The following is an 11795-nucleotide window of genomic DNA, read 5'->3' as shown; positions in this document are numbered from 1 at the left end:
CTAGTGCCTGTTATTGGTCTCATGAGAGTTCTGCTTTTCAAATACTCAACATTCCTGTGTGGTGGGTCAAACCTGGCTTCCAGATGGATATTCTCTTTTGAAGCATTTTCATACTAAGTCCAAAGGGTAAAAGTGAATCTAGAACTGGGGTTAACACAGTCTTTTACCCAAAGTCAAAGTGACTTTATTCTGTTTTTTTGCTACAGTCTGCAGCACATTTAACCTGAGCTAGAAAAGTACAAAAACATCTGGTTGCGCTTAGCGACGATCAGACCCAGACAAAGGAATTCATTATTTGCATAATACAAACGTATACACTCCAAATGTTTAGTTTAGTTTAGTTACAGAGTAAAAGTAGGAATTATCACTGAAAACATTGACTAAAATACATAAACTTGACAGGTATTCTTGACGTAACAGTGACACGAAGCTGCATATAAAGTACCGGTAATACTGCTGCACAGTTGAAGTTGACTTTGAGAAGTTCTATAGAACATAATCAGACAAAATTGTAACACGACTTCTCATCTCTTTTTTTACACTCACACACATACAATATATACAACCTCCACTGCATCTAAACTGGAACCACACAGGTCATGTTATTTTGTTTCCTGTAAGCTCAAAGTTATTCTCACTTTACTGTGGTTTGTAAGCGTTTCCTCTGGGGCCAGTGCAAAAAGTACAGTACGTGACATAACAATCTGTCAAAATATACTTTACTTTACACGGATGATAATGACTTTATTTTGAATACAATACATTATGGAATCATGGTTTAAAAAGGACAGAAAGCTACAACTGTGACTGAACATTTTGACTGTGTTCATGGCCAATGCAGTAAAAGGCTGAGCAAGTTATTCCAGAACAACAGACGAGAAGATTGAACTGTACAGTAGGACAGTTGTAGGACAGTTGTAGGAAAGTTGTAGGACAGTTGTAGGACAGTTGTAGGACAGTTGTAGGACAGTTCTCAGACAGTTTCAGTTGTATTTGAGTACATTTTTAAAACATCTAGACTAATCCTTGACAGTGTCCATATACTTTCCCCAGGTTACTTGGCAAGTTTGGTTAAGTTTGTATATTTATGTCTATAAAGATTCAGAGCTGACAACACTCATGGCATTCGTTTGGCTGGTCCCTTCACCTGAGGCGTGATGTTGAATACTTTTCCGTGACTTGGTGTGGTTGATCTGCGAGTACACAAGGGAACGTGGAGCTGCACTTGTGGCTGCACTTGTAGCAGCACCTGTAGCTGTTAAAAGCTGGTTTCCGATGGCGCTCTCCGAGCAACTTGGAGGTGAGACGAAGACTGAGCTTGAAACGTCCCGGACCGCGGGTAAAGACTGGTGCAGGACTGGAGGACTTCTTGTGGGCAAACCTGGAATCATGTGTGATGGTTGTTCCTGTATCAAAGGAAGATTGTGGCATTAGAACAAATAAAACAAGTTAAATTACTTAGTACAACGTACCTCCTGTGTTTTTGGTTGGTGTCTTGTTCTTGCTGGAAACGAGACAGAAGTTTAGCTCTTTAACGATACTTTGTTAAACACAATAAAGTTAAAGTGGTCTTACATTTGAAACAATACACCGTCAGCATGACTATGGCTGTAATTATGGGTAACATAAGCAGAATTACACTGAAAATAATTAAATATGCAAACGAGATCATCTTCATCTTGTCTTCGTTTGGGCCGTTTTCATCTTTTAGACCATTTTGAGGGTTTTCTGAAAGTAAACAAAACAGAAGCCTCAGAAAGAGCGTTTGAAATGAATCATGTTTTTTATTTTCTATTCATACCTGGATTTTTTTCCTGGTTTTGATCCCATTGGTTTGTCACTGTGGATAAAGTAAGATTTTGTTTTGAACTATTTTTAATATATTCAAAATTAGGATTTAATGAGGAATAATCTGAGCTACTTTGAAAACAAGGTCTGCCACCTTGAACCATTAGATGTGCATATCACAGTTTAAGAACCAAATGTATAAAAAAGGAGCGTACCAATTCATAATAACTACACCTTAAGCAGCCTTAGTTAAGCATGAGCAAATACCTAATTCACAATTAACAATTAGAAACTACTTCATTAAAAGGTTAGGTTTCGTAAAAGCCAAGCAGTTCCTAAGCAAGAATGTTTTTTTTTTATTTTATTTTATTAGTGTTATTCTAAAGGAGGGAAAATGAATAGAATTAATCAAAATTTACCTGTGACATTAATCCAATGTCCCACTGTTTTATGATAAACTTCTTCACACTTGTACAATCCACTGTCTTCTGCAGAAATCCTTTTGAATGTTAAAACAGATTCCATCATTCCATTCAGCAGCATGTGTTCGTTTATCTGAATATGATCTGAATTTGAGAGATTCTGGCATTTTCTTTCGTTTGTCTCCAGAAGTTTGCACCAGGCGACCTGCACAGCCCTGTCACAGTGCTGCAGCGGACATTTGACCTCCACATGTTGGTGAAGAAGAGCTTTATACACGGTTCCTCTTCTCACTTGCACCTCGACATCACAGCCAAACAAACCTAATGCAAAACAATCATATATGATCACAATATTCAATTTAGACTGAGTTTAGTAGTGCCAAAGTCTTACCTTGACTGCTTAGAATGAGACAAAATAAAAAAATTAGCATATGTTTGGTGGTCATGACCTCCATCAGTTTAGAAGTTCAGAAGATGACTGGGATGAGACACATGTAGCTCACCTATCTGCTGCTCTAACTCACCACTTCCTGTCCTCCCCCAGTCACACCGTGTCAGACCCTTTTATGCAGCACACTGAACAAGTATCACCAAGACACAGACCAAACACTTAAGGCATTTACTATTACACTCATTTTAGAGAGAAAACATCTCAAAAAGCTGTAAAAATATAACTAAATACATGAAAATCCCATGTATGGCAAGTTAAATTATAGGCTATAAAGTGTTCGTATTATCATAGTCTTATTATAAATGTGTCCATATTAAATGAGGGAGAAATAAAGGGGGAAAAGGCTAAATTAAAGCGCTCAATCACAACATAAATAAACAACCAACTACTACAACAGTACTGCCCCCTAGTGTCTCAATGAGAACAGTGAGAGAGTATGTTCTTCACACAAATGGAAAAGTGACTCAGACTCATATTATACAGTTATGACATGTACAGGATCATATAAAATAGAGTAAATCGGGCTCAGCTATCGAAAGTCAACAGCAGTTACTCACCACTTCCTTTATTCCCACTGAAGGACCCCAAATAAATTCAAACCAGAACTGTACAAAATATAATGCATACACAAGTTAATCACATGATCATAGCAATTAGATATTAGAAATAATAAAAACAGGCTATTCCTTATAATGAATTGCTATGACAGTGACAAGCCTCATGAGTATTTGTAGTCTGATCATGGTGAGGTTTAGATACACACATACATAAACTTGACAGGTATCCTTTGGATGACTCAGTGATTGTGTCGATGTAATATTGCCCTTTTGACACAACAATGACATGAAGCGGCATATCAACTAGTACTTTTACTTGGCAGAAATGCTACACAGTTGAAGTTGACTTTGAGAAGTTCTGTAGAACATAATAAAACAAAATTGTAACACGACTTCTCATCTCTTTTTTTACACTCACACACATACAATATATACAACCTCCACTGCATCTAAACTGGAACCACACAGGTCATGTTATTTTGTTTCCTGTAAGCTCAAAGTTATTCTCACTTTACTGTGGTTTGTAAGCGTTTCCTCTGGGGCCAGTGCAAAAAGTACAGTACGTGACATAACAATCTGTCAAAATATACTTTACTTTACACGGATGATAATGACTTTATTTTGAATACAATACATTATGGAATCATGGTTTAAAAAAGGACAGAAAGCTACAACTGTGACTGAACATTTTGACTGTGTTCATGGCCAATGCAGTAAAAGGCTGAGCAAGTTATTCCAGAACAACAGACGAGAAGATTGAACTGTACAGTAGGACAGTTGTAGGACAGTTGTAGGAAAGTTGTAGGACAGTTGTAGGACAGTTGTAGGACAGTTGTAGGACAGTTGTAGGACAGTTGTAGGACAGTTGTAGGACAGTTGTAGGACAGTTTCAGTTGTATTTGAGTACATTTTTAAAACATCTAGACTAATCCTTGACAGTGTCCATATACTTTCCCCAGGTTACTTGGCAAGTTTGGTTAAGTTTGTATATTTATGTCTATAAAGATTCAGAGCTGACAACACTCATGGCATTCGTTTGGCTGGTCCCTTCACCTGAGGCGTGATGTTGAATACTTTTCCGTGACTTGGTGTGGTTGATCTGCGAGTACACAAGGGAACGTGGAGCTGCACTTGTGGCTGCACTTGTAGCAGCACCTGTAGCTGTTAAAAGCTGGTTTCCGATGGCGCTCTCCGAGCAACTTGGAGGTGAGACGAAGACTGAGCTTGAAACGTCCCGGACCGCGGGTAAAGACTGGTGCAGGACTGGAGGACTTCTTGTGGGCAAACCTGGAATCATGTGTGATGGTTGTTCCTGTATCAAAGGAAGATTGTGGCATTAGAACAAATAAAACAAGTTAAATTACTTAGTACAACGTACCTCCTGTGTTTTTGGTTGGTGTCTTGTTCTTGCTGGAAACGAGACAGAAGTTTAGCTCTTTAACGATACTTTGTTAAACACAATAAAGTTAAAGTGGTCTTACATTTGAAACAATACACCGTCAGCATGACTATGGCTGTAATTATGGGTAACATAAGCAGAATTACACTGAAAATAATTAAATATGCAAACGAGATCATCTTCATCTTGTCTTCGTTTGGGCCGTTTTCATCTTTTAGACCATTTTGAGGGTTTTCTGAAAGTAAACAAAACAGAAGCCTCAGAAAGAGCGTTTGAAATGAATCATGTTTTTTATTTTCTATTCATACCTGGATTTTTTTCCTGGTTTTGATCCCATTGGTTTGTCACTGTGGATAAAGTAAGATTTTGTTTTGAACTATTTTTAATATATTCAAAATTAGGATTTAATGAGGAATAATCTGAGCTACTTTGAAAACAAGGTCTGCCACCTTGAACCATTAGATGTGCATATCACAGTTTAAGAACCAAATGTATAAAAAAGGAGCGTACCAATTCATAATAACTACACCTTAAGCAGCCTTAGTTAAGCATGAGCAAATACCTAATTCACAATTAACAATTAGAAACTACTTCATTAAAAGGTTAGGTTTCGTAAAAGCCAAGCAGTTCCTAAGCAAGAATGTTTTTTTTTTATTTTATTTTATTAGTGTTATTCTAAAGGAGGGAAAATGAATAGAATTAATCAAAATTTACCTGTGACATTAATCCAATGTCCCACTGTTTTATGATAAACTTCTTCACACTTGTACAATCCACTGTCTTCTGCAGAAATCCTTTTGAATGTTAAAACAGATTCCATCATTCCATTCAGCAGCATGTGTTCGTTTATCTGAATATGATCTGAATTTGAGAGATTCTGGCATTTTCTTTCGTTTGTCTCCAGAAGTTTGCACCAGGCGACCTGCACAGCCCTGTCACAGTGCTGCAGCGGACATTTGACCTCCACATGTTGGTGAAGAAGAGCTTTATACACGGTTCCTCTTCTCACTTGCACCTCGACATCACAGCCAAGCAAACCTAATGCAAAACAATCATATATGATCACAATATTCAATTTAGACTGAGTTTAGTAGTGCCAAAGTCTTACCTTGACTGCTTAGAATGAGACAAAATAAAAAGATTAGCATATGTTTGGTGGTCATGACCTCCATCAGTTTAGAAGTTCAGAAGATGACTGGGATGAGACACATGTAGCTCACCTATCTGCTGCTCTAACTCACCACTTCCTGTCCTCCCCCAGTCACACCGTGTCAGACCCTTTTATGCAGCACACGGAACAAGTATCACCAAGACACAGACCAAACACTTAAGGCATTTACTATTACACTCTAAATACCGCATAACTAAATACCGTTTTTTTCGGACTATAAGTTGCACCCTTTTTCATTGTTTTGGTTTGGGTGCGACTTATACTTATATTTATACTTATATACTTTTACATATACTTATACTCCAGTGCCACGGCCTATTATGTTATGTATGTTATTATGTTATTTTCACACTTGCACCGCGTTTCATACTCCAGTGCAACTTATATATGTTTTTTTCTTCTCTATTATGCATTTTTTGGCTGGTGCGACTTATAGTCCTGAAAATACAGTGCATGAAAATCCCATGTATGACCAATTCAATTATAGGCTATAAAGTGTTTGTATTATCATAGTCTTATTATAAATGTGTCCATATTAAATGAGGGGGAAATAAAGGGGAAAAGGCTAAATTAAAGAGCTCAATCACAACATAAATCAACAACCACCAACTACAACAGTACTTCCCCCTAGTGTCTCAATGAGAACAGTGAGAGAGTATGTTCTTCACACAAATGGAGAAGTGACTCATTATTATACAGTTATGACATGTTCAGGATCATATAAAATAGAGTAAATCGGACTCAGCTATCGATAGCAGCCCTAACCCGATAGGTGAGTAACACTCAGTAGCAGCAGTTACTCACCACTTCCTTATCCGACTGACCCCAAATGCAGTCATAACCACAACTGTACAAAATATAATGCTAAAGGTATTAGATATTAGAAATAATGAAAACAGGCTATCCCTTATAATTAATTGATCCGACACTGAGAAGCCTCATGAGTATTTGTCGTCTGATTATGGTGAGTTTTAGTACACAATCTCAACGGCTCAAATATGCCACGCCCTGTCAATACTGAAAAATATGAGTAGAAGTTTCACGATACTTGTAATTACTACATAATAATATTTTAAAAGTGCTTGCAAAAAATGTTTTATATGATACAAAAGGTCAAATGTGAGAGGGATCTGCTACTTTCTGCAACTGTCAGTGTCCAAGCCATGTTTCCACTGGCCCCTGGACCAGAACACTTTAGAATGCTTCTTCTAATGGTGGAGTGTGTATCCATGTTCAGGTCCTGGATGGCAACTGACGTCACCCAAACATAATAAATAGGCACATTCACGTTTAGCTGCTTCTCGTCTGGATGATCGACGGGAAGTGTCTCTTGTGCAGACCAAAAAGGTTAAACCGGAAACTCGAACGCTGATCAACACTGATCTGTGCAGTTCTTGCTTATCCCGAACGTGCCGAGTATTTTCTTAATACTTTGTCCCTGAATCATACGTTTTAATCACGCGGTTGATCCCAGCAATTGAGAAAAAGATGTTCAGTAATTCCAAGTTTGTGGCGCAGTGTAAAAGGTGGGAAGCAAGCCAGAGACCTTTAGACAGAGACACCTTTGGATCGTCCTGGTCTGCACCAACATGAACCACATGAAACACACCAATACTACAATACTACAATACTACAATACTGCAATACTACAATACTACAATACTATAGACTCGACAGTCTCTCTCTCTCTCTCTCACTCTCTCTCTCTCTCTCTCTCTCTCTCTCTCTCCCTCTCTCTCTCTCTCCCTCTCTCTCTCTCTCCCTCTCTCTCTCTCTCTCTCTCTCTCTCCCTCTCTCTCTCTCTCTCTCTCTCTCGCTGTCTCTCTCTTACTCTCTTTTGAAATGCAGCATGCCGCATTTCAAAACAGAAACTCATAGAGCCTGTATCATGGGAAACTGCGATTCAGGGTAAGTCTCTATTTCTTTGCTGTCTTAGTTCACTATTTTATCATTATTCAGATTGATTGATGTAAAGTTTTAAGCAGTGCTATACAACAGCTGGTTATGCTTCTATACTGTCGTGTTTGACCATGTATAAAAGCCAACACACAAATGAATCATCTGTGTTGCTATCTTTGTATATCTTAAAGTAATGTGTAGATTACATTTACAATGCTGGTGACACGTCCATCGCTCCTTTCATCTCAATGTTGCTCATACAGTAAGAACACGCTTCCTGTTACTGCTGTCAAGGAAATACTGAACAGAAAATAAAAGCCACATTTGTGGGACATATATTTAGACATATATTTATTTATATGTGAAAATATGAACTACTATGAATACCAACAAACTAATTATGTTTATAGGTGTGGTAAGAAAAAGAAGAAACACAACGCAAACGAGAATGAAGGTAAATTTGTCGGTAAACTTCTCTACTAAAAAAAGATATTCAGTAACTAGTAAAACACTAACCCTTCCCAGACAAAAGCAAACAATTAATAATAACCTAATCCATATCCTGGTTTAGTTGCATTTTATTTGTTGCATGGTATTCATCCTGCTCATTATTATCAAAACAACAATTATATATTTATATATTGATATTATGTATATATGTATTTGATTTGTTTTACAGGATATTCTGTAGATGTTGGTGATCCACAGGTAAGGAAATATTATGCATCAACACAGTGTGTGTACACAGAGTAATCATGGGATCTGTGTGTGTGTTTGTGTCCTGAATACAGCAGATAAGGAAGTTGTCAATTTGCATATTGACTTAACATATCTATAACTGACACATTGCACATGGAGGAAGGAAGTAATACACGGAAAAAGTGTGTCATGTAAATCTGTCTTTAGTAAAGCTGGTGAGAATAATGATTTGGTAAAAGTTTACTCAAACTAAATTTAGGAGAATACTGTGACCTCAGTGGAATTAAATATGTCTCTGATTGTATTTACTGTATCCGTGCAGTCTTGTAACTGCTCATAAAATTAAATGTGACATAAAAGCTAGTACTAAGCATTTAGGACAATGTGAGTATCACCAGACTATGGTCAGTTCTAAATTAGAGCCAAATCAAGTCAATTATTGTCCCAAATATAGTTCTAAATTGGGGTTAGAAAGGTAGAAAAAAAAAGAACAATAAAAAGATTTGGAGACGAACAAACGGTGTACCAAAAGCAAATTCTACTAAACTGTTTGTGTGGCCACTAATAAAGATTCTGAATCTCATCCATTCTGATGCAAAACCATTAGAGGTTATAGGTAGTGATGTGGGATCCCATGTACCATTAATAGTACCCTACCACTGTTTAAAAACTATTGATCTGAGCCAGTGATACGCTATTTTATTAAACAAAGAGCATCGCACACTGGGCCCTCACAAAACAAAATGCTAACTGCTGTTTACTTGAATAAACCCTCTTTATGTGTGTGTGGCATCTGTGTGCACTATAGCAGCCTCATGAGGATGTGACTTACGCCTCCATCGACCACAACAACTCCAAACACACCACGACCACCAGAGTCACAGTGGAGGCACAATGTGACTACGCCACAGTGAACATGCCACAGGCCCCAGTGCAGGAGGCGGAGTCTGACTACGCCACAGTGAGCATACCAAGGGCCCCACTGCAGGAGGCGGAGTCTGACTACGCCACAGTGAGCATACCAAGGGCCCCACTGCAGGAGGCGGAGTCTGACTATGCCACAGTGACCACCATGCCAAGAGAACCACTGCAGGAGGCGGAGTTTGACTGCTCGTCCAGAGAATACATCAGCATGAATTGAAAGATGACGACTCAAGTCTGTCTAAAATGAACAATTAATATTTTTTTATTTTTTTTTATTTTAATTTCATAGTAGAAGTAAGTTTATGCATAAATAAATTGTAATTCATGTACATCTTTTGCACTGATGGGACCTTTTCAGTTCCTAATCCTTTTTTTAATTCCAGTTCCTATTTGATGTGTTTTCACACCGAGCAGGAACATGAGACACTTTTCCCTCTGAGCAGCGCACTGCTCCAAACATCTCTGCAACTGCACTGCGCACAAATAATTATCCAACCTGAATTGAAAACAAACTAAACACATAAAAATGAATACAATGTGACAGTTAATGGTGGACTGATGTATGAGGATTTCCCTTATGGGCTTATGGGTAAATAGTCCGGTGTGGGCAGAGCTATAGAGGAGGCGAGCAGCACTGCCGGGCCCCGTCGGCCCCTGCCTTAGCTGTGTCCGCCCTGACTATAGACCTGTGGTGGACAGGATTTCCCGTCGGTCAGATGCTGCAGGATCAGGCGGGTTTGGTGGCCTCAAGCGGGAGAAAGCGGAGAGCTGGCCGGTCACAGAGCCCAGCGGCCTCTGCAGAGTGGTGTTACAGAGGACCGAGCAGGTGGAGATGAGAGGAGGAGAGCTCTGCATTGGATGGATGTATTATCCCAGGACACTTTGACCATATGAGTAGAACAACACTGGTGAAACTATCTGAATGAGGCTCAGCGCCATGAGAGAGGCGTGGCCGCAGCGCAGTCTGTGAATGAACGTTTTGCTGTCATACATTTCTCCCTTTGAACAGTTTCAGTGGGATAAGTTCAGTTCAGTCAGTCATGTAAAGACAGTCTCTAGTTCAAAGCTGTCTAAACATGGGCCATTCACCTTCTGTCTCATTGCAGTAATTATGATAACCATAATGCCATAACCCTCAAATACTAGGTCCATTTAAAGCAGTGATTCTCAAACAGAGGTGAGGCTCTAGGCCACAGGAGATTAGGCTCCTCAGGTGAAATGAGACATGTTTGATTTGACGTTTGATGTTGAAAAGTGCACTATGCAAGTTTTCTAGTTGAGGGTCCTTCACCTTATTTTCTCATAAAATTGTTCTTGCTTTGCCTGGAAGGTTCCACAGTATGACATAAACTCATCAATCTTTCATTTATCTAGTTAAAGGAGTTTGGTTACAAAGTACTTACTTACACGCTGTACTAAACAAATGGGTGCTGATTATGAAATTAATACAAAAATCTAAAATAAATGAATATTCAGCTCTATTTACATAACAAACCCTTGAATCAAGCTGACATTATATAGTAGGATGTCATACTCTGGCCTATAAAGTCTATAAAATAACTTTTATATTACCCTTTTTACCTCTGTAATTTGATTCTTTTAATAAAACATGTAACTTGGATGGAGGCGGCGTGACCACAGTGCACACGTGTGATGTTGCTCTCGGTGGTCCTCAGGGGCCTCTCAGGGAGTCTGTGTGTTTTACACATGTAAATTACAGGGAACATTGCCTCGCTCTTTGGGGACTTGGCTCAGGGGCTGGTGGTTCCCAGTCAGACCAGGAACCTTTTGGTTCAACCATACAAGAACAGCACTGACTTTTTTGGGAAAAAATGTTTCATTCACTTGACATGTCGGCTCCAAAGATTTAGATCCACAGAAGACGTGAATATAGTAGCTCAAAAATGCAATCCTTCATTATGAAGTAGTAGGTGATAGTTTTAATAACCGTGAATAATCGTGCTTTGCAGTTAATTTCATTATATACTTGAGAATTGACACTCCTGACCCGCTGGACACTCTGACCTGCTGAACACTCTGACCCGCTGGACACTCTTGACCCGCTGGACACTCTGACCTGCTGAACACTCCTGACCCGCTGGACACTCCTGACCCGCTGGACACTCTGACCTGCTGAACACTCCTGACCCGCTGGACACTCCTGACCCGCTGAACACTCCTGACCCGCTGGACACTCCTGACCCGCTGGACACTCCTGACCCGCTGAACACTCCTGACCCGCTGGACACTCCTGACCTGCTGGACACTCCTGACCCGCTGGACACTCCTGACCCGCTGAACACTCTGACCCGCTGAACACTCCTGACCTGCTGAACACTCTGACCCGCTGGACACTCCTGACCTGCTGAACACTCTGACCTGCTGAACACTCCTGACCCGCTGGACACTCCTGACCCGCTGGACACTCTGACCCGCTGGACACTCTGACCCGCTGAACACTCCTGACCTGCTGAACACTCTGACC

Source organism: Eucyclogobius newberryi, unplaced genomic scaffold, assembly GCF_026437365.1.
Source record: "Eucyclogobius newberryi isolate DKJ021-1_F unplaced genomic scaffold, fEucNew1.0.hap1 SCAF_14, whole genome shotgun sequence".
NCBI classification, from domain to species: domain Eukaryota; kingdom Metazoa; phylum Chordata; class Actinopteri; order Gobiiformes; family Gobiidae; genus Eucyclogobius; species Eucyclogobius newberryi.
Note: the sequence above shows the minus strand (reverse complement) of the source record.